Source organism: Zootoca vivipara, chromosome 2 (genome assembly GCF_965207765.1).
Source record: "Zootoca vivipara chromosome 2, rZooViv2.hap1.1, whole genome shotgun sequence".
Classification (NCBI taxonomy): Eukaryota; Metazoa; Chordata; class Lepidosauria; order Squamata; family Lacertidae; genus Zootoca; species Zootoca vivipara.
The window spans coordinates 83,168,902-83,192,393 of NC_142584.1; the positions used below are offsets into that span (position 1 = coordinate 83,168,902).

The following is a 23,492-nucleotide window of genomic DNA, read 5'->3' on the forward strand; positions in this document are numbered from 1 at the left end:
TGTCAGCAAGAACCAAAGAACTCTGATAACTGTGCATAAGTCTTGGAGACTGCAGAATAACTCTGATGTGGATGATTTAAAACATCTGTGGGCCTAAGTCCACAAAGTAGAGGGAACTCATCCTTCCCCAGCTACACAAAGGGTTCTTGTTGCTGGTAATTAGCAAATAACTGTATGCCTCTCCTCAATATCTCCACAGGGCATGGGTTTCCTGTTATCATAACATCATTCCTATAATTACAGCTGGCTATTCCCTGTGTAAACACAGCCGGCAATAACTGCATCTTCTACCAGGCAGAATTGTATTTAGGGCCTAGGCAGAATTTTTTTAGGATGCACCTAATCAAGTAGGGGGCTCCTCCTTACCCAAGGCATGTTGATACTGGGGTCTGAACTAAGGAATGGCTTGAATTTTGAGTTGCTTCCACCTTTGATATTCTTGCCCCTCCAAGACTAAGGTTCTAATTTTCAAAGCTTATATGGTAAGTATTTTCTGCCTTTTGAATGTGGATGCAGAGAGGAAGGCATGCAGTGGCTTAGTATATGCATTGGATATATTAGTCTCTTGGGAAGAACAAAATCCTTGTACAAACAGAGCATGTAATAGATGCAGGTGTGCATCAGTGGAAGTCAGCATGTGCTCGTCAAACTCAGCTGAGAACATTGCACATTTTGCTGCAAAAAAAGGATTCAGGTTTGCCATAGGAGCACCCAGTAGCCAATTCTGTGTCCCTGATGAGGTGTACATGTGTGACACATGTGTGCAAACGTGTTTAACCCATTCATACTTAATGTGCATTTAATATGTATATCTTAAAAGCATAATGTGTGAAGTGTTGGGTTGTGGCCCTCAAGATTGTGTCTTGGAAACATAGCTTAGAAAAGGGCTGGTGCTCAACATGCTAATTACAGAGCTTTACTCTGTTGATCGAACATTCCGTACACTGAATTTGCTCTGCATCTTGCCCTGCTTGAAGTCATCTTGTCTGTGTGGAATGTTTTTCTAGCACAGGGAAACTGGTATCTACGTCTAATCCCTGCAGACTGAGAACAAGCAGGATACTGATTTTTAGTTCAGTGAATCTGGAATGCAGAAACTGGCCTGAGGCCAGGTTGAAGGTCATTTTTAGGACATGTGATTAAGACAGTGTAGGCCCCACATAAGCAGAGAAGAGTTGTTTTGTTTATTAGGAGGGTAAATAGAGTTGGTTTTGGAGCTTTTTTTTAGTCTGTAGCCTTCTCAGCTCAGCACTAGGAAAACTGTGAAACCCCAAGGTAGTGTCATAGCTGTTGTATTACAGAAATGTAGGTGTTTTGTTCAATAAGAACAACCTAGACTCTGCCACTTTGAAGCGAAAGCTCATCTTAGCCAACTTTGTTCTCTGCTCTAAACACGAGACCTCCTCAGAAAAGACAGCTCATCTAGACAGCAGGCGAAGCGATATACCAGTATTTTAAGAGAGAACACACCCCATGAGATGGTCTTAATACTGATCTTATAGGCCTCATCATTCAAAGGTTACAGCTATTTTGTTTGAACTGCCAAAGTGGGTTACTTCTTATAGGAGACTGGTATTGGGAGGAGTTGTTGTGTCACAGCTGCTTCATGAATTAAGTTTGCTCTACATCAGGGTTTCCCAAACCTGGGCCTCCAGCTGCTTTTGGACCACAATTCCCATAATCCCTAGCCACAGGTCCTGCTACCTAGGGATAATGGGAGTTGTAGTCCAAAAACAGTTGCAGACCCAAGTTTGGGTAACCTTGCTCTACATGGAGACATCTCTGGGTGTGGAGGCATATATTTGCTTTAAAGTATGTCTGTGGCACAAATGTTTTCCCCACTGCAGATATGCAGATTCGGCAGATGCTGTGAATTATTTATGTACAGAAAAAGTGTAATGTAGAGCATGAGGTCTTTTCAGTGGTGGATCTTGGTATTTTTTTTAATGTCTTAGGTATATGGGGAAGCTGGACTACCCATGGGGAGAGAGAGAGCACCACTATTTGAAGTTCTTGAGCTAGCAGTCTATGTTCTGAGCCACACTGCTTTAACTGTTAGGACATCCATAATCTTGCTTCAGTGTAGCAGTAAGACTTCATTCCCTTTTGGGAAGTAGCACCCGTTCTTGAGAGAAGACATAGGCAGATTGTCATCCCTTTCGGATTGATATGTGGTCTGAAGTGACTGGTGTCTCATTTCTACCATTCTCTCTTCTACTTTTAAATTCCAAATTGCAGGCTTTAAAGAGTTCTCTGCTGGGGGCAGTTCTGCATGTATGAGTGTGTGGACGGACATGTGGCAGGAGGCTAGATGAAACCACTGAGATGGTGTGCTTTAGCGTCCAATTATTTGTCTGTGGTGAATTCTGATGTTTGCTTTTTGTCCAGCAAATTTCTTCCTTTGGCAGTAGTTTCCTCCTCCCTTAGAGGGAAATGAGGGGGAGATGGGGCTGCCCGTCAAGGAGAAGGAAACTCTAACCCTAAACCTCTGCTGCCTTGCTGCTATACTCATTCCTGAGAAAGGCTTCCGGAGTAAACCCAGAGGAAAAATCTGTGGGAAAAGAAAATACAAAGGAGTAAACCCTACATGAATCCAGAATGAAACCCCTAAGATGGTTGGATAGCGTCTTATACGCCTCCCTCCTGCAGCCAAGTTGGTGCCAAACACCATGCTTTCTATGTCAGCGAGGCTGGGAGGGGAGTTTTGTCCTCTGAGCAGCCAGGGACCTTCATACACGGTACTCAGGTTTGACCCTGGAGAGCAAACTTCACTGCTCCTAACACAGAAAAAACAACACAGGAGGCAGCAGTTAGGAGTTACCAGTCTCTGCAGCCACAATAGGCATTGTGATTCTCCTGTGGGTTGACTTCACCCCCAGAGGCACAGTATCTCGAGACAGATGGCTGTCATCATCATCATCAACAACAACAACATTCTGCGTCTTCCCCTAACTTTTCCTTTCTTCCTGCCCATTTGATTGACATATTGGTAAGACTGAAGACGCAATTGCCCTGCAAAGAAGCGCAGAAGCATCTTCTGGGTCTTAAAAGCAACCCCCCTGGTAGGCAGGTTGGTAAAGAATGCAGATATAGGGTTAGTTAGGCCTGAAACTAGTTTCAGCTGATTTTTCAGAGCTTTCCTGCCCTCAACTTTGCATGCCAGCTAGTCCCAAAGAATGCTAAAAATAACCAACCCTGCAAACAGGGAAGAAAAGGATCTGTACCTTTGACAGATGCCAGTTTTGAGTGCAACATATAGCGGAACTGTAGTGGGGCTTAACCCCCCTGAAGTGTCTCCATATGTCGGTGTATAAAGTGGTCTATGTCCCCTGCTTTAACCTTGAGGTAGTGGTGTGTGTGTGTGGAACTCCTGGGGTGACATCGAGAACTTGGCTTTTTTCAGCAAGGGCTGCCTGACTGAGATTGGAAGATGGGGAAAACGCTGCCTCAGCAGTTACTTGATCCTCCTAGGGAGCCCTGTGCAATCAGACCCTGCCCCTGGCTGTCTCTGCAGCTACAGCAGGAACACAATTCTCCCAGGCTTCCTTCACTCTTGTTTCACCAACCTAGAGGTAAATAGAGGATGGGACGTGTGGCTACAGAGATGTATATAATGGGAGGCATTATGCGAAGACTGCAAAAGAGATGGGGAACAGTTATTATTGCTAGGCATAAGACAAAATATTTGAGGAACGCAAGGCCCAATAATTATAGGCGGCTTGCTGGCTAGGAAATGTTGCAGGAAGGACCCTGTGTGACACTGGAATTAAGTTTTCCTAAAGGCTTCCTGATTGTTTTGACTCCTAGTTGTTTTTAAAATCAAGTCCCTGTGCAAGTATAACATTGGGTTGTAGCCAGCATTAATCCTTCTCATAGCAGAACCACTGGAATTAATGGCCATGTCTAACTTAAGGTCCATTGATTCCAACGAGTCTACTCTGAGTAGGAGTAATGCTGGCTATAACTCCTCACACTCAAAAACAGAGAGCAGAAGCGGATGGGTGAAAGAATGGGTGAACTTTCTACAGGGTGAATAGCTGGAGATGTGGGGCAGTAGCATAGCCTTCCATGCAGTTCACACAGTGGCTGTCTGCAGTTTCTGTCTCCTGCCAGGGTTGTTAATCCTTTCGCTTAAAAGCAGCAAAGCTTGTGCCAGAATTCCCTTCGGCATTTTGGTGAAAAGGCTGATCCTGGCACTATGTGGCAAGGAAAATCTTCCCATCTCCTGTTTCTTATAAAAGGAGGTGGAACAGATGCAGCCCTTTATTATAAAAGGAGGTGGAACAGATGTGGGTGCTGCAGGAAGGGGCGTGGCTAGCTTAAGGCATGCTTCCTCAATGTGCTCAACAGTTAGCTCAGACTTTCCCTTGGCAGTCGCCTAAGGGAGTGCTGCCCCTCAGACGTGTATTTAGAACCTTCCAAAGGCTTCAGACATTGAGCTTCCCAAGAATCTTGGGAAGTGCAGTTTGTTAAGGGTTCTGGGAATTGTAGCTCTGTGTGGGGTGAATTGCATTTCCCAGGATTTTCTGGTGTGTGCATCCTTTGTGTGGTATGTACGCAGCCACAGTTCTGTGCCACTGCCTGGGTTTTTCTACTTCAAGGTGCGTTCCCCACCTCACCGGAGTCACTCTCATGAAAACGTCATTACGAAGTACAAAAGTGTTGCTTGAGTTGGGACGCTGGGGTGGAGAGGACAGGAATTATGCTGAAGAACCTTGGGCAGCATCCTCTTTCATGACTGTTCTAAATATGGAATAGCTCTCCTGGTTCAGGGATGGAAATCCTGTGTCGTCTTTTACTACAGCTCCATTATCTCTGACCGTTAGCCATGCTAGCTAATGCTGATGGGGATTTGACTCCAGCAACATCTGAACGATCACAGGTTTCACCTCCCTGTTCTATTTAGTCTGTGAGCTGGGAAACTCTTCTCATTTCCCTGTCGCTTGGAGCAGTTTGCACTGGCAGAAGTGCCTTGGCCACCAGTATTCAGTGATCATAAGACTGGAAGTTGAGCCTTTGTCCTGCATCCAGGGTCCCCTCTCTGGGATTTAGGTGTACTTATTCCATTGCATGAATGGTGGTTTATGGATTGTATTCATTGTGTCTCAAGGAAAATGACCTAATGAGCTTGGAAGGATAATCATATTAAGAAATGCTGGAAATGCTTTAAAAGATATGGCTAAGCTTGAGTTATGACTCACCAAAGCTCAGCCCCAGATCAGGGTATTTAAAATATTTGTTCTGGACATGTGATGTCATAATAAAGTGGATTAAATTCCTTTCCCCCCACTGAGAAGTAGCCATACCTTTCCACTGAATGAGACCTTTCAACAACTCAGCCATGCCTTGGCTCGTTTGTCTCAGGAAGAGACAGATGTGTTGTGTGTGCCTATATCTATAGTCTGATAAACCCCACTGCCTGTGTTGCTGGATATGGACAGTGCTGCTTCCTGCCTAGGTTTGTGCACTATCGGAGGTCAAAGGGAAAGATAGACAAGCCTTCTGCAGAAGGTGGCCTTAAAAGAAGATTGTGAGCTCATATCCTTGTACGATGACCAGGGCCCCTCTTCTCCATGGAGAGCTGCCTCTTCTCTCCATGCTATCCTGCCCTCTTCCATTTGTTCAGGATGCCAGATGCAAACGCACAGAGCCCCTTTGTCCCAGGGAGCAAGAGTGCAGGCTTGGCCCTGTTTGCTGTGCCTCGATAGACATGCCTCAGACAGTTGCCTCTCTGAGGATGGTCTGCCAGCCGGCACCTGTTGCAGCTGCAGCCTCACCCTTGACCTGCCCTTCCTCATCCTGTCTCTTCTGTCACCCCTCCCTCCCCCACTTTCCTTCCCTCCCCATTTCCCTTGTGTCTCTTCCTAGCTCTGCACTGAGAAGAGGATTGTCTCATTGGTTCTTGCAACTGGATGGCAATTTCAGATCTCTGGCATTTGGGAGAAGAGGGGCAGGGGCAGCGATGCTAATCTGGAGCATAGTTTTTCTTTTGCCCCCTTCAGAAGCTCTCCTGTACATATATTTCTAGCTGCAATTAAAACTAACAGGTCATACATTAGACTCGTCAACACTTCAATTTCTTTAAAGCTGGTGTAATCATACACATTTTTAAGACAAGTGACACTTAAAACATCATGACACCATCAGACTGGAAACTTAGGCAGGCAAATAAAAGAATCCAATCTTTTTGCACTGACCTTCTCCCTGAGTCCCTAAGAAGTAGGATTTCTTAATTTAGAACTTCCAAAATGCAGGAATGTGGAGTTGTGGGTGTGTTTCTCTGCCCTCCTGTACTGATCCCACTGAGGTGGATGGAGGGGCCCAGAAGTGTGTCATGAGCTCCTACTGTGGTTCAGGTAGCAGCATTGCTAGGCTGCATGTACTTTTGTTCTTTTGTGTTCCTGCCCCCCTCCTTTGGGTCCTCCTTGCTATTGGTACATTTTATGTGCTTTTGCAAATGTCCAAGATTCCCCTAAGTATGCCAGTAGCTCCCTCAATTTGGCACACTGTGCCTGAGCCTAGCATTAGCATGAGTGTTATGCTCTCAAGGCACTTTATTAAAAAAAAATCTGTGCATCTTCTTCACCTTAAAGAAACTACTGGTAGACACGATTTCTCACCTAAGCCTATGTGGGGTCATACGAACAGCCCTGCTGGTCAGAACACAGGCCCACAGTGGGCAGCCAGAAACCACTAAGTAATCTTAGCTATACAGGTGTGACTGTTGGTACATTGATCTACACCAGAGGTAGGCAACCTAAGGCCCAGGGGCTGGATGCGCCCCAATCGCCTTCTCAATCCGGCCCGCGGACCGTCCGGGAATCAGCGTGTTTTTACATGAGTAGAATGTGTCCTTTTATTCTTTTATTTAAAATGCATCTCTGGGTTATTTGTGGGGCATAGGAATTCGTTCACCCCCCCCCCCCAAATACATATATATATTCCAGCTCCCCACATGGTCTGAGGGATGGTAGACCGGCCCACGGCTGAAAAAGGTTGCTGACTCCTGATCTACACTCTAAAAAAACACATAGATTGTAGCCAACTAAGTTAGAGTAGACCCATTAAAATTAATGACTCCGTGTTAGCCATGCCTGGTCATTTCATTTCTGAGTTGACTTAACTCCTCTGAGGAAATGTCTTTCTGTCTGTCTGTCTGTGAGTATAGAAGATCTAGCTTACCCAAATGCAGAAAACAGGCTTCTGGCACAAAGGGGGAGAGAGATTGAGAAGTGGAATTGCGATGCTCCACTTCAGCCTTTTAATTACTGTAGGTGTTCATGGATGCCTATGGCAAGTAGAAACTGCCTTTAGGTGCCCTGGCATGGCCCCATTATTATTGTATGGGAGTCCTCATCCCCCTGTCTCCCAGAAAGTGAGAGTGAACAAAGCCACAGCAGCCACTGCTCCTGGGGGAATATAGCTGGGAGCTGTGGCTGCTGCATTTGTGCATATGTTCTCTTGCTGTCAAAAGAGGGAGAATATCAACACTGGCTGCCCAGGAAAGCACTACTGCCTTTCTGATCTCTGTTGCTTTCCTGACAGAGAAGACAGGGGGAGAACTCATGTTCAGTCAGAGGTAAAAGAGGAAGGGATGGGTGGGTGCAACTTAGCTAAAAAACAAACAAATAAATGCGTATTTGTTACATGGCTAAAATGGAAATTCAATGGGGCAGCTGCACTGTAGGAAGTTATAGTTCTCCTCCTTGACTGGTGGGTTTCTCATTAATTTACTGCTATACAGACGACCTAAACAAAACTGCAGAAAGTAAACATAGCAGGAACTGATCACTTTTTAATCACTAGGTATTTTGTTATTTTGGAATTCTTTCACCTCTGTGGTGTTATAGAAGAGATGCCCTACTGGCCTTCCCCCAGCCCCAGCCATTACATTTCTGTTGTCATGGGATTGTAGTGCACAAATGCAATGATCTTTGGATTTGCAAAGGTGACTAAATGTGAAGATGGCTTTTTCATATGCTAGGATTGCCACATAGAAGACACATCCTCTTTGTACTCCCTTGCCTGCGTTGTTTGACTTGTGGTCAAACAGACCACAATTGAAACAGAGAATTACATACTGTATTGCTGTTTTTTTCACACCAACACTTTGTTGAAACAAAATAAAAAAAATTCCTTCCAGTAGCACCTTAGAGACCAACTACGTTTGTCATTGGTATGAGCTTTCGTGTTCCAGACCAACACGGCTACCTACCTGTAACTACAACTCTTTTTTGTTCTATGTGATTTCCTGTGGAAGATAGTGTTGCTTTTCTACCCCCTTGCTTTTGCCAAAATCTCCTCTTCTTCTCAATGATTTGATTATAATTATTTAATCTGATCACTCTAGATATTCACCAGTGCTACGTTCAGTTTAGAGTAGATTGGCATTGCAAGGGAAGAAATAAGTACTAATTATGAACACTTAGAGCATAGCTTGAGATAGGAGTTCTCTGTAGCTTGTAGTATGGCCTTGTGTATTGTCCCAATTCTTGGTTCCTCCCTGTTTTTGAAAAGAGCAACCCGCTTATTCAGACAGCCACCATCTGTTATTAAACCTACAAATGGTCCCAAGAAAGACAGAAGTCCCTTAAATATTGATGAGGGAGAAGTGAGACCTTTTGATCCTATTGCCTCAGGCACTTGGGCATTTACAGATTTTCTGTCACCCTGGCTGGAGTGATGGGGGAAGAGGAGAGATTAAACATTGTGAACCTCTTGGAAGGGGATTATCTGAACACCAAGTTTTGTTGGAGTTTTTATTTGTCTCTCTCAAGGTTGTTTACACAAGTTATCTAGGCGCTATTAGAAGAAATGAGAGCCTTTTAGAGCCAGTCTCAGTTCTAGCCAGGAGAGTTTCTCTGTAAATGAGATAAGGTTGGGGCCAATGAGATTAGGATTAGGCCTGGCAGGGAATCTCTTTAGAGATAAGAGAGTAAGGACGCCATAAATAAATTCCAGGTAAATTCCAGAGGGATCTGCAGGGGATATCTTTAGGGTTATTATATTTAGGGACTTCTTTCTCAGAGATGTTGGCCAAATATTAGTCTTAGTAGAGGATTCATGTTTATTTCATGATTGGAATGTAGTGGCTTGCTATTTTATTATACTTTATCAACAAACAGATCTGAACATTTTATGAGGAATTGATAATATGCTGATTGTTGCTTTGAAACATTAGGATGTTTATCATCAAAGTCTATGAGGAATAACTTGAGAATTGTTTTTTGTCAAGGTACCCCCTGCTCTGTGACAGAATATTTTGTATTATTTACAGTCTAATAGTTTATTAACTTCATTGACATATCTCCCATGAAAACTCAACTGAAGCAGAAATTGCCAGTCAGCATAGATGACTTTTACACAAGACATCTTATTTTAGTTAGGTATATAGTCACTTACTTTGTGTTAACATGAGCTTTCTTTGGTTGGTCACCACAGAGCATGAGATGCTTCTGAAAGATTTTGCCTTAGGGGGGAAAAGAATAACTGTCCTTGGAATTTTCCCGCTACCCTAGTCTAAACCTAAGGCTTGGTGTGTATTTAACCATAGGGCCCAGGTGGCACTGTGGTTAAACCACTGAGCCTAGGGCTTGCTGATCAGAAGGTCGGCGGTTCGAATCCCTGTGACGGGGTGAGCTCCCGTTGCTTGGTCCCAGCTCCTGCCAACCTAGCAGTTTGAAAGCACGTCAAAATGCAAGTAGATAAATAGGAACCGCTACAGCGGGAAGGTAAACGGCGTTTCCATGTGCTGCTCTGGTTTGCCAGAAGCGGCTTTGTCATGCTGGCCACATGACCTGCAAGCTATACTCCGGCTCCCTCGGCCAATAATGCGAGATGAGCGCGCAACCCCAGAGTCGGTCACGACTGGACCTAATGGTCAGGGGTCCCTTTACCTAAGAGATCTTTACTCTTGCACATTCCTTTTCCTCCTCCTTTCTCCTTGAGTTTATCTTTGGGCCCCTTCCCCTTTCCCTACATAAGACTCCCAATGGAGGGTATATATTTTTAGCAACTTGGAAAGTTTGGGAATATCTGCCTGGTGTTACTTGCCCCTTTCCCCTAGTCATCATTGGATCATTGTTTTGCATCAGTTTCATCCAACCAATAAATCTACATGTTTTTCTTTTTGTGTGGTCATCACTGCTTCCTCTGTTGGCCAGCTGGATTGCTTGAAAATGGCCACCTGATTAATCTGCCTAGGGTATAAACCCTAGACAATGGTATGCTTGTTTTTGTGTGAGAAACTCTATACACACACCCTCCAACAAGAAGACATGGGATGTAGTGGATTTTGCCAGTATAAGTCTTTTAGTTATTCCTTTCAGCTCATGAGGATTACTTCCTTACTTTAGAGACTGGGTGCTTTATATAGTTCCCCCCCACGCCCCGACAAAACAAAGAGTGGACTTGTTGAAACAGAGGGCTCAGAGTCATGAGATCAGGTTCTATTCTTGGTTGCGCCACAGACAGTGTAATCTAGGCCATGTTCCTTCTCCTTTAATGCTTTGGTACGTCCAAGGGAATAGGTGGTTTCCTGCCTTATCGTTGGAGTCAATGCCATTGACATTTGTGGTGCTCTTCAAGGCCCTGTTCACCCTCCTTATGCTTTTCTTACCTTACAACTGGACTTGGACAGGTGGAGGACACTTTCAAATGAAGGGCTGCCTCTTTTAACGTGGGGCACTTTGCCACCCAACTAAGGATAGAAGCATAGTGGGTATAGTGAGATGAAGTAGGACAACTTGAACAACTACAAAGGTTGGGTAGAATCTACATCATGACTGAAGCGCGGACAGCTCCCCCCCCCCAAAAAAAATCTGTTTACATTCTTAGGATGCACTCTAAACTTGCCCCTTCCTGTTTGTGGAGCTTTGATGGGCAGCAGGGCTCGACTCACATCTGCAGCCCTGATACTCTTAGCTGCAGCTCAAAGTGGTGGGTGGAGCAGGAGAACCGGACCCAATGCTGTCAGGTGATGACAGTGAGACTGGCTTGGGATCCAGTGGATCCCAGACTAACTTGTTCCAACCACCTCTCTGCTCTTGGAATGTCCTATTTTGGAACATTGGAAGGATCTCACCAGCAGGCCTCTCTGCCCTGCACGCATGTTTGTTGGTTGGTGGAAAGCTACCTGAGCTGGGTGAAGGGACACTTCCACAATTCAACACACACATGCATCCCAGTGTAGTGAGGATGGGGGCGCAGATTGTTTTGTTAGTGTGTTAAGAGAATTTGTGTTTCCTAGTTTATGCAATAGGATAAAATAAGAAAGAAAGAAATCCTGCCAGTTTCATGTGCTCGGGTTTTTCCTCTGTGCTGTTGAACCATGAGAATAATACCTTCAGTTGTGGTTTTTAAATCTTGTTTCTGAACCAATAACTGGAATTTATTTTGATTCTGTTTCTGTTCCAACAGAAACTTTCAGTCAAGGATTCATTTTCTGTTCTGTTAGGGGGTGGGGTGGGAGGGAGTTGTTTGGTTTCTACCTCAGGTGCAATATGTTTTTGTGTTGTTTGACTGCCATTCTGTTTTCTTCCTTCTATTAAAGGCCACCTTTCCCCTTCCTTGCTGAATTTCAAATATCTTTCTCTTGGCTCTGTCCTGTCCTGTTGTTTTGCTGGTAATGAATAAATAAAGCTATATTAAAGTGTTTAAAATGGATTCCGAGGCTGAATCAGTTCTGATTTTGGCAGTATACATGCATCTTTTCTTCCTGGTGTCAGGAAGAGACATTGACCCTGGGATTTGGGGGAATGTTTTCTTGTCTGCTTTTGTCTGTCCAGTCTCCAATATAATTCCCCTAACCCAGTTTGTTTCTCAAACCAGATGGCTCCTGGTGCTAAGGCATTAGGGAGGTCTCCAGAATCTGCGCCCCTCCACTAGAGTTCACACACTCTTCAGCTTGTTTATTCTCTCCCATGGAAGCTGCAGCTGATCTGGCCTCATTTCTGTTTTTGTTGGCTCATCTTCTTTAATAGTAATAACAACAATAAAATAAACAACCTCTCTGTGTTAAGTAGGTTATCCTGCCCTGGCTATGCTCTGTTCATCACTTCTGCTGGTGAGCTAGAGTTTAAGAATTAATAGCCTTGTCTCCCCATGTCTATGATGACCTGAGGCCTAGTTTTAACCAGTGTCTACGGAGCACTGTGCTTTTTACATTGCTACTCTGGGTGATATTCAACTGTTTTACTCAGAGTAGGCCCATTTATTTATGTATTTATATATTCTACTATTTTCTTATGGTGGCGTACAAGGTTCTCTCCTCATTTAATCCCTACAATGACCTTGTGAGGTAAATTAGGCTAAGAAGCAGTGATTGGTCCAAGAGGTCACACTATGGACTTCATGGCCAAGTGTGGATTTGAACTCTGGTCTCCCAGGTTCTAGTTTGATCCTCTAAATTAATAAATATGAGTAAGTTATGTCCATTAATTTCAATGGGTCTACGCTAAAACATATCACCAGTTTTTCACACGGAGTTTTTTTTTAAAAAAAAGAGAACTAATTTTGCCTGAGCGACTGTCTTCAGAAATGCTGTCTATGCCAAGTTCCATGGTATACAGGTAAGCCATGGAATAATAAAACGCTGGTCAGATTTGGGAGGAAGATGGTGTACAATCAACTGCAGGCCAGTGCACTTTAAGGAAAAGAAAACCAAAATCACATCAAAATAAATGGGAGTAATTTGTTACCTCAAGATAACCTTGATATTCTCAAGGAAATTCCAGGGAGGCAATTTGTCATGTGTAGACAAGGCCTCAATGATCATTTAAACATATCCTAGGAGCAATGAAACAGTGGACTTTGAAAGTGAGAGAAGCTGGGATAGATGTCTTCAACAACCAGTGTATTGTACAGCCCACTATGTTACAGTTCCCTGAAAGAAACAATTTCCCCAAAGTGTCTGGCTGGTCTGGAGAATTGCAAGGTTTCGAGTGCAAGGTGTTACCTTAGTGTTCTTTCTCCGTTTCAGATGCATTCAAATGCAGAGTTTAGGAAGAATTCCTATCAATTAAACTTGAGAATGCACCTCCTGTACTTTCTGCCTGGCAGAAACGGGAGCCAAAAGCTCTGGGACAATTCTGGGAAGAAGTGGCAACAATTGTGGCTTGCGACTTGCTGCTTGTGTGATCCAGCTTGCCCTGGCAATGGTGCTTGGGCTTTCGTACCTCAGTGCTTAGAGGCGAGGCAGCTTAAAGAGCTTCTGGCTACAAATTTCTCTGCTTTGACTAAGCGTGTGAGATCATGTTGGTCTTGTAAGGTTGTTGCTTCTCATGTGACTGTGCTTTGCCGTGCCTTGTGAGGCACAGCATGGATGTTTAACCATTTTCATAAAAAGGTCCCGGGTTTGTCAACGACATTGTTAGGCACAATCCACCAGCAGGAAAAAGGTAATTTCTCTCTTGCGTCATTTTTCCTTCTCAACTGTCAGATAGTGCTGCCCCGGACACAGTTTGCACCAGTTCTGTCTGTTATTCCTTCTTAGGCCAGGCTGTTCTAAACCCTTCAGCCTCTCTTTTAATTCACAGCTTTCCAAAGGCTTTTCGACCTTGGCTTCCTGTCACTCCCACCCTTGCAGCCTGCCCTTCCCAACCCCTGTGATGTCTCTCAATCAGTCACAGTGAGCTCGTGACACTCCAAGCTCTTTGCTCTTGTTTGTAATCCCATTTACTGCCTGTAGCCCTGTTGACAGGATTGACTGGTGTGTCTGTGATGTAGCTGTGCGTGTGTATATCTTGGTACTTCTTTTTAAAGTGTAGATAGTTTTAAAAGAAAGAAACTAGGTTCTGCAATCAATAAATGGACGTTCTTCACTCAGAATGAATGAAGCCGTAGAAATATATTTGTGCAGTATTATTTGTGCATGTGCTGTGAGGAATTTGGATGAAAATAGTGGGGAATAATGAAGGCATCAGATTGCACAATGGCAGAGCTACAGTAGTATTACATAGTATTCCCTGGGTTGGCAACCTTTTTGAGGCCTGTGGGCACATTTGGATTTTTGAGCAGGTGCTGTGGGTGCCACCCCCTCTGGTCAGTGCTCTCCCCCATCCTCCAGATCAGCCCCCCTCCAAGATACAGAAACCGAGAAAGTGCATGGCATGAACACACACACACATACCCCATTGAATATATCTGAATCTTGAAAAGCACATAATACCTAAGGGGAAGTGGGATAGAATCCCAGTCCTCCCAACTTCCTCTTTCAACTCTCTGTACTTTTCAAGGGAGGAAAAGGAAACCACCCTCAGCACCTCATGACCAAGAGGGCAGTGAGTGTGCATGGGTGGGTGGGTGGGTGGAGTGGAGTGGAGGAGCTTAGAGGCTTTGTGGGTACAAGGGGAAGTCCTCAAAGGCATCACCACATCCACAGGCACCGCATGGGCAGCCCTAAAGTGTTTTGTGGGATTAAGTTGCACTCCCTTTAAATTTTTGCCATATTTTAAATTCAAACTTTACATCACAAAATACAATAAAAAACAAACTTTTCTAAATAAAAATAAAATGGGAAAAGGGAAAGGGAGGGGGAAAATACAAAGCCCTCTCTCAAAGGTAGATCTTCAACCTTGTTTCACACAGAAGTGGGTTGACCCTCTCACCTCTCACCTGGGAGCTTCTCTTTATTCTCCCAGCCTCCCACCCTGGGAAATCTTCCCTTCCCTGCCTCTCACACAGCTTTTCACCATCCATCCATCCATCACCTTCATGAAGATCCCTTTCCATTATAAACCCTGCTTCTAATTTCTGTCGGAATGACAAGAAACTGCCATAATGTGCTCAGATTTTATTTTTAATTCACAATCGTAAGGAGTGGGTGCTCCCCCTCTTCTTCTAAAGGGAGGCAGAAATAACCAGGATTGTGAAGCAATCCGGCTAGATTCTATGTAAGAAAAACAAATTCTATTAATTGTGCTATGATTGCAGCCACACACAGATTCCTAGACTTAAAATGTACTAAAAACAACTTAATATTCTCAGAATGCACTAGAAGTGCATTTTCCTTGAAATTTTGAGAGACAAACCAGTACAGCGGCAGACTTGGATCTCGGCCATGGCTTCCCGTTGCAAATGCTAGCCGAGTTGCTCCTCTTGCAACATTTTCCTAAGTAATGCCTTTGGATAACTACTTAATAAACATTGAGCCTCCTTTCCTTGGCCCCACAATGTGGAGAGGGGAGCTCACCCTCCCTTTTAGCAGACTCTGTGTGAACATGATGCCTCTTACCCACCTGCCTGTGCTGTTCCTGCCCTCTCACATGGGAGCTGTGTTTTGGGAAACAGGATTATTTTCTCTGTTTGCATCTTAGGGAATTGCTTTAGGACCAAAAGCAACCTTATAAAGACTAACAAATTTGTTGCAGCGTAAGCATTTGTGGACTACGGTCCAGCTTCCTCAGATGCATTTAGAACCAGCTAACAGCTGGCCCCAACCTTGCTTCCGTGCTGAGCGTTTGGCTTCAGGGTGCTGGGCTGACCTGCCCTGCTCTCAGTCTGGAATGTCATATGCTTGTCATGTGGAGAGAGCCTCCCACTAGAGCCCCAGGGCTTATTCACTGTAGCCAGCAAAGGAGAGTTAGACCCACTAAACAAGGAGATTGCTAAGCCAGCTGTCTTGTGCTGCACAAGGGCCTTTTGTTCTCATTCCTGGGCTTCTTTTTGTCTCTTTTTATCGGGTTTCTCTCCTCACTCTCTCATTCTCTCTGCAGTCCCTCTAGGCACCCCTGTTTTCTTATTTCTGAATGCAGGTAGCTCCCACTGAGGGTGTCCTGTATCTTCAGGCCCCATGCGTTTGCCTGTTCGTCTCTGTATCTCTTGCTCATTTCCTCCATTCAATAGCAATAACGTTAATGGCATGACAAGGTAGCCAAGTGTTGCCAAAGCGAATCCATCAAATACTTCTCAACTACTCCCCAAACCCCCTGGGAGCCCTTTAAGTGCAAGCCCTTTTAATAAAGGTGGAGGCTGGTAGTAGCTCTGTTGTGTTAAGTTGGGGAGTGGGAGAAGAGAGAGAGAGAGAGAGAGAGAGAGAGAGAGAGAGAGAGAGAGAGAGAGAGAGAGAGAGAGAGAAGAGCTTGGTCTGGTCGCAGTTAGAGCAGTATGTGGGGGAAGGCACAATATCCTTTCCTGCATCCACTGGCTGGGAGCTTGTGTGCTCTTTTGTCAGCATCTGGCTTTGTGGAGCCGGCCAGTTCCAAACAGGATGTTCCATTGTTGCAGGAAACAATTACAAATCTATCATTAACCATTGGCCTCAGAGAGAAAGGCCAGGTTTAGGGCTGAGTGGTGGTGGTGGGGAGAGGGTTTGACAGCAGCCAAGTGCCCTTCCGCAAGTGAGCTCAATGAGACCCTTTCACAAACAGGATTGGAGGCTCTTCCTCTCCTGTGAAGTCTGCCCAGAGTCTGCAGACTGGCCGACTGGCTGGAGGCAGCTGTGTGTGCCAACGCAGGACAGAGGTTTCTATTGCTAATGTCTTGCTGTGATGTTCTTCTGACCCTCCAGCTTAGGGTTGCTTTTTGTGTTAGGTTGAACGAACAGGGCACTTCTTTCTATAGTAGTCTTAACCAGTGCTTTTCTTTTAGGGGAAAACGGTACCAGTAATGGGTACCCCCAGGAAAAAACCCTGCTTAAAACATAATATTACCGAGACTCATCATATTATATTTTAATGGTGTTTCTACCTGGAATGAGGACACAGGTATGCTGAGGTTTCAGAAATGGCCGTGCTGTGTTTGCATAGTTGTGCCTACCCCAAAAGGGAATTTAGTCATGGAATTTATGTGTGAGAGCATATCTATGTTGCAGAAAAGTTACATGGAAAGTGGTCGTCTTTGATTACAAGCAACGACTGATCTGGCACATCTGAATGATGTGTGGCTGTGCACATGTGCATGGTGCAGAACCCAGAAGTAGCCCCAAAATGTTATAAAGCCTTCATGGAAAGAGTTGGAACAGGGTGGGCTTATGCATGCTCCGCTGACATGTGCAGGGGTCCAGAACAGAACCCCCGTGCAAAATAAGGATTGTCTGAATCTTGTCATAAATGTCTCCTGGCCTCCCCCCACTCCAAGGAACTTGAACCGTTATCCATAGGATTCTGGTGCATTATTCCATCCCAATAATTGATCAGGTCCTGCTTGAGAGAAGACAGGTGTCATCAAACCATATGCAGCTCCTCACCCCACTCCAGACCTCTGGAATTGACAGAGTACCAGAGCTACTGCATAACGATAGCTTTTTCCTTTCCTTAGGTCACCTGTGATCCATGGGCAATAACTTTTTGTTGAATCTGTCCTATATTTGGAACAGTGTAGAAATGAGGAAAACAGCCCCCTGCTTCTGTCTTCTAGCCAGCTTTATGCACAGTACAAGAGACAAAGCAAACCCTGACATACTCACTCCCCTGCCCCTTGAAAATGCTGAGCTTGCACATCTCCATGGCTTCTGTTCCTCACTGACTGGATAAGGAGCTGTGCATACCCTCTGTTCATCAGCCAGCACTTGCTGCTGGTTTAGACGGGTGGAAGCAAAAGGCAACTCTGGGTAGCAGGCTTTGCACAGACACCTAAGCTTTGGTTTCCATTAGGAAATGTTGCATTTATCAGGGTCTCCCAGCAGTGTAGTCAAGACAGCTCAAACATTCAAAGCCTTCGGGTGCTTCTCCCTCCCATTAATATGACTGGAAAGAGTGGAGGGGACTAAATAATGCTGAAAGCCAAAGAAATGATGAGCTGATAATAGACAACAAGCATGACATGAACGAATGATGTGACTCCTCAGAGACTGATGTCGTTTTCTGAAAAGAAAACAGGGATGAGTTTGTCTCTTACTTTCTATATTTTCATAGTGAGGCTTGGGATAAAGTATGCAAGCCTGACACAGCCTGATTCTTTCTGGCCACAGGCTGATCTATAAGTCACAAGCAAGCTTGGTTTATTAGGAATTGTTCTCCTGCTGCATTGTGTCTTAGTGCCCCATAAGATGTGAGCATATCCGAACCTCCAAGTCCTTAGTTTGCCAGATAGGGCCAAACGCAGTTGCCCTGATAGCAATGTTACCAGTCTCAGCAAAACATGACACTTCTAAACACAGGATGCACATACAGTTTCATGCTTGCCTCCACTTCCTCAGCAGGCAATGATGGTTATAGGTTGTGGTTTCACTCTGCATCAGGGTGTTTTTGGACATACTTTCACACCACAGGAGCAGAGGATGTGGAAGGAGAAAGAAGTAAAAGGTACTACAGTATTTATAGCCCATGTGTGCTTCCAAGGGACCAACCTCTGTTCCATAGTTAAAAAGCTGTCAAATGGTTTCTCTCCATCCTCCAGTTCTCCTGACCCGCATTCCTCGCCTTTGACCCAAGCTTATTTGCATAAAAAGAGAGGAGAGGTAGATCCTCTACAAGTGACCTGGCTCAGAGGACCCCTGCAGGAAAAGGGTTGGAGTGGCAGTGATGAAAAGCTTTGCCATTGAGATGGAAATGAGATGGGAGGCTCAAATTCTTGAGAGGGTCCTCCTGCCGGGGATCATTGTGTCCATTTAGAAGCTGGAGCGCTAATTAATTTGAGCCTTTCTGTTGGCAGAATTACTTCCACATTGTCCCCCACTGGAGGGGGAGAGGAGAGGAGGAGTGTGAGACAGCACCACAAGGTGAATAATGGAGGTGTCTTTTCTAGAGACAGGGGGGGGTCTATAGATTGTGCTGGTGTGGAAGGAGGCTGTTCTGGTATCCAAGGCAAGCCTTTGTCCCTGGCTAACACAGATTAATGGTGCTAGTGGAATATTGCCTGCTCTCTGTCTCATTCTGATCTCCCTTCCTGTGCAGGCGACTTTACATTTTAATGATGTATATGTGTGTGGTTAACTCTTTCTCCTATCCCAAGTCAATAGACCTATGGAGGATTGTTCCTTGGGTGAAGGACAGCAGTTCCTTTTTAAAAAATTTGGACGGCAAAGTATTGCAAAGAATCAAAGAAGGACTAACAGCCTGGTTCATTGTCAGTTATGGAGAAAAGCAAAGGTGCTGCAGTCCTGGCTATAGAAGCTGCAAAGGTCATTTCTCCTCAAAGGGAGTGTTGATTCTTAAAAAGCTTGCAGGAGTTTTGATGCTCTGCATATTAAGACAGGGGTAATAATACTAATAATAATACAATTTATTTTTACCCCGCCCTCCCTGGCCAAAACCGGGCTCAGAGCGGCTAACATCAAATATATAACATATTACCATAAAATCAAGCAATCAATTAAAACACATCCTAAAATCAAATCAGAATCAAAGGGAAATCTAATCAGATGGCAACTTGCAAATTAGGGATGGGGACCTTAAATGCTCACCAGGCCTAACTGTTTACACCAGGCATCCCCAAACTCGGCTCTCCAGATGTTTTGGGACTACAACTCCCATCATCCCTAGCTAACAGGACCAGTGGTTAGGGATGATGGGAATTGTAGTCCCAAAACATCTGGAGGGCCGAGTTTGGGGATGCCTGGTTTACACTGATCTTATATGAGCCTGTGAGAAAAGTTGGGGGGCCACTTTCATGCAAGTTCTTATAAGGTGAGAGGGGGAGTCAGACTGGATCCCGGCCAGAGGCCTGGCGGAACAGCTCCGTCTTGCAGGCCCTGCGGAAAGATGTCAGATCCCGCAAGGCCCTGGTTTCTTGTGACAGAGCATTCCACCAGGCCAGGGCCACAGCTGAAAAGGCCTAGGCCCTGGTCGAGGCCAGTCTAATCTCCTTGAGTCCTGGGACCCCCAAGATGTTAATATTTGCAGACCGTGATGTCCTCAATAGGGCATACCAGGAGAGGCGGTCCCGTAGGTACGAGGGTCCTAGGCCATAGGAAGCATTGCAGAATAAGAGGTAAGGGAAGGCAGTCAGGGTCTGGGTTGCTCTTTGGCTTTGTAACTGTTTCCTTGCTTTGTTGCCTATATTTGGGTGAAAATCTTTGGCTTTAATGGGGTCAACTCTTTGGCGATCCCCTCTGGACACTGAACTGAGGATAAGAGTTCTTGCTACTTGCAATTCCCATCTTGGCCGAGTGGGTTCCCTGTCGGAGCAGAATTGTTGCATGCCTTTTTGTCTTGCCTCGTCTGTTGCAGCATGGCTGAGATTGGCTTGGATGTTAGTGTGTTAGCAAGAACGGCTTCCACAGCTCCCATCACTTCTTCTTATACATGTTCTTACACAAGTGCGATGACAGGGTAAGTCACCTTTTACTGTTCCTTCGTGGCTTGACCTCTGTGGTTCCTATGGTAACGACCAGCACATGTGACTAAAGCTGTGGAGACTTCTAGATTGGGAGGGAAATCTCCCATAAATCACAAGTGAAGTGGAGGTGCAGGCAGCAGTGAAACAGGGGGAGGAATCAAGGGCTGATTCTGTCGATGCAAACTGCTCTGGCTGGTTCCGCCATAATTCTTGGAGCCTTTTGATAGTCGCAGAGCATTCAGTTACATTGCATGCCCCCAGTAGGGGCACTGCACTTTTAACTTTGACTCCACCTGTTTGGCCAAGGCATGCAAAAGCTACAGAGTAAATGCAGGTGACCTCATGGTTGAATCAAGTCTGCTGAGAATTTGAGATGGAATTCCTTCAAGGGTGAGGGTATGTGTGAGTGGCAGGGGCCTGTTGCAGGTTTCTTGCTGCTAATGTGAGAACAAACAAATCTGTGGCAACACTTTGTAAGGGGACCCTTCTGAGACACCCCATATTTAATTCCCAATAGATTATTTGAACATGTGCCTCAGTGGCAGGAGCTAATCCCAAACCAACCAAGGGGAAGAGGAAGCTTGTATGGGATGCTGTGATTAAAGCGAAGTCTCTCAATCTTGATTGTGTCTGAATTAGATGTAAGCAGTACAGTGTGAGGTAAACAAACTGGCAGATCAGGATCACCATAGTAATCTGTGGGTGTGTTACATTATTGTAAACAATCAAAGGCTGTGTTCATCAAAGGGCAGCCCAGATAGGGGGTGGCATACGGTGAGGATTTAGGCATGCAGCTGGGTTTAGTGGCTAAAGAATCTAGTCAACCAGTATTGGGAGACCTGTGTGCTAATCCCATTTTAAGCCACAATGGTAAAAACATTGGGGGTTTAATGTGGTGTTTCAGAATTGATGAGTTTTATAGCTTCTCAGCCTTATCCTCCACTGGAACTCATCAGAGAAGTCTTGCATAGCTGACATCATTAGCATAATCTACTCAAGGGGAATCAAAGAATATTTGAGGGACGAAGAAAGAGCTGTGGGTCAGGAATCAGGAACACACTTGCAGTTGGCTGTGAAGGCTTCAGAGAGCAGCTTCAGATGGTGGTGTGATGTTAATCGAGAAAGGAAATGGATGCCACTGGTCAGTCTGTGTAGTAGGTCTGGTTATAAATATATATCAGAAGTGGGAATATGAGTGTTGAACATTCGAGCAACAGAGCCCAAGGTTCTAAGATCGACTCCAGGCATTAACTTCTACTTTTCCCACCAGCCAACGTTTTATTTCCCTCATTGTGGTTTGTACCGTGTTTCTCCTAAAATAAGACATGCCTATAAAATAAGCCATGGCACGATTTCCATGCGTTGAAAAAATATAAGACATACCCCGAAAATAAGCCGTAGTGCTACCGTATGTGAGCTCTACTTGGTGAAGAGGACAAAAGTGGCATTTGCGGTGGAGAGGAGAGGAAGGCACGAAGAAGAAAAGAGGAGCGATTAAAGACGCCTCATGAATGACCTCCGTGTGCGTCTCTTTCTCTCCCCCTGTGCGCGTCTCTTTCTCTCCCCCTGTGCGCGCCTCTCTTTCTCCCCCTGTGCGCATATCTTTTTCTCCCCCTGTGCGCGTCTCTTTCTCTCCCCCTGTGCGCGTCTCTTTTTCTCCCCCTGTGCGCGTCTCTTTCTCTCCCCCTGTGCGCGCCTCTCTTTCTCCCCCTGTGCGCGTATCTTTTTCTCCCCCTGTGCGCGTCTCTTTCTCTCCCCCTGTGCGCGTCTCTTTTTCTCCCCCTGTGCGCGTCTCTTTCTCTCCCCCTGTGCGCGTCTCTTTCTCTCCCCCTGTGCGCGCCTCTCTTTCTCCCCCTGTGCGCGTCTCTTTTTCTCCCCCTGTGCGCGTCTCTTTCTCTCCCCCTGTGCGCGTCTCTTTCTCTCCCCCTGTGCGTCTCTCTCTCTCTCTCTCTCTCTCTCTCTCTCTCTCTCTCTCTCTCTCTCTCACACACACACACACACACACAGAGAGAGAGAGAGAGAGAGAGAGAGAGAGAGAGAGAGAGAGCCCACCTCTCGCTTCCCCCCACCTTTTCCCCCTTCCATTCTACCGGTATGTGCCCAGCCATGAGTTGCTTGTTGATTTCCTCTTGATGGCCGAGACAGAGAGCGAGGCAGGCAAACTGCAGCTACGGTAGGAAAGTAGCGAGCTCTCGCAGACACGCGGGTGGTTTTTTTAAAACTGACATCCCCTCCCTTCTCGTTTTGCCGAGAGACCCAGACAACTTGCATTCCTAGGCTTCAAAGGTTATGCATATGAAAGAGGAGATTAAGGAGATAGATAAAGACAACTTCCTATTATCACCTTGCCTTTGTCCTGAAAGGTAGAAACCTTATGGTAGCCATGAGATCTGGGCATCAAAGGAAAGTACTTAACAGCTATTTGGTAAAGCCAATTGTGATCTCAGGCAGCATCTGGCTAATCAGGCCTGAGAGAGAGAAACGTGATTTCTGTTGTACAGCATCTGTAAAATTTATATAAAAAATCATTTCCCTGTTATGATCCAGCCCCCGAATAAGACATCCCTTGAAAATAAGCCATGGTGTGTTTTTTTGAGGAAAAAATAAATATAAGACGTGCCTTATTTTAGGAGAAACACGGGTATAATGTTGGAAACCTGTTTATCTTGATGCAGATCAGTTTCCTTTGCTTCTCATTGTGCCCTCCACGCCAAGTTATAGAGCAAAAGGAGGAGCTGCATTGTAGCCCCAAAGCTTTTGCATTGTGCACTTTAAAAAGCAGCAGTGAGGACTGCAAACCTTCCTACCAGTTTGTTCTTTCCATTCTTTGTTCCAGGAAGCTGAGGAGGACAAATCTGAGGATACATAGCATGATAATAATCAGACAACTAAAGATTTCTGAAACAGCAGGCCATAGTGGAAGAGTTATCAATGGATACAATAGATTGCCTAAAGGGCTGGATTTGACAGCTGATGCCTAAAATGTCTTCATAGCATATAATATATTTTAGCAGAGACATTGTGATTGCAGAACCCATTTGCTAATGCTAAACATCCTTGTGGCAACTACAGCAATTGCCTACATGAAAAGCAAAAACAGGAAAGCTATTGAATTTATTTTCAGCATCCTTTTAATGTAATTTAGCAGCTGGAAGTAGGAAAGGGAACCAGCACCATGTGACAAGGTATTTCATTTCAGATCAGGAGTTGAGGAATAAGAGTGGATGGTTAGCAATATTCGTCTTGAGATTTCCACCCTGCCAGTTTAATTGATC

General features: G+C 45.1%; 1 protein-coding gene across 4 annotated transcripts in view; it reads left to right on the forward strand.

Annotated features, from left to right (window-relative positions):
• The window catches only part of PLXNA1 (plexin A1), a 298,287-nt gene that overhangs the window by 66,926 nt on the left and 207,869 nt on the right, over positions 1–23,492 (forward strand). The window lies entirely within an intron of this gene.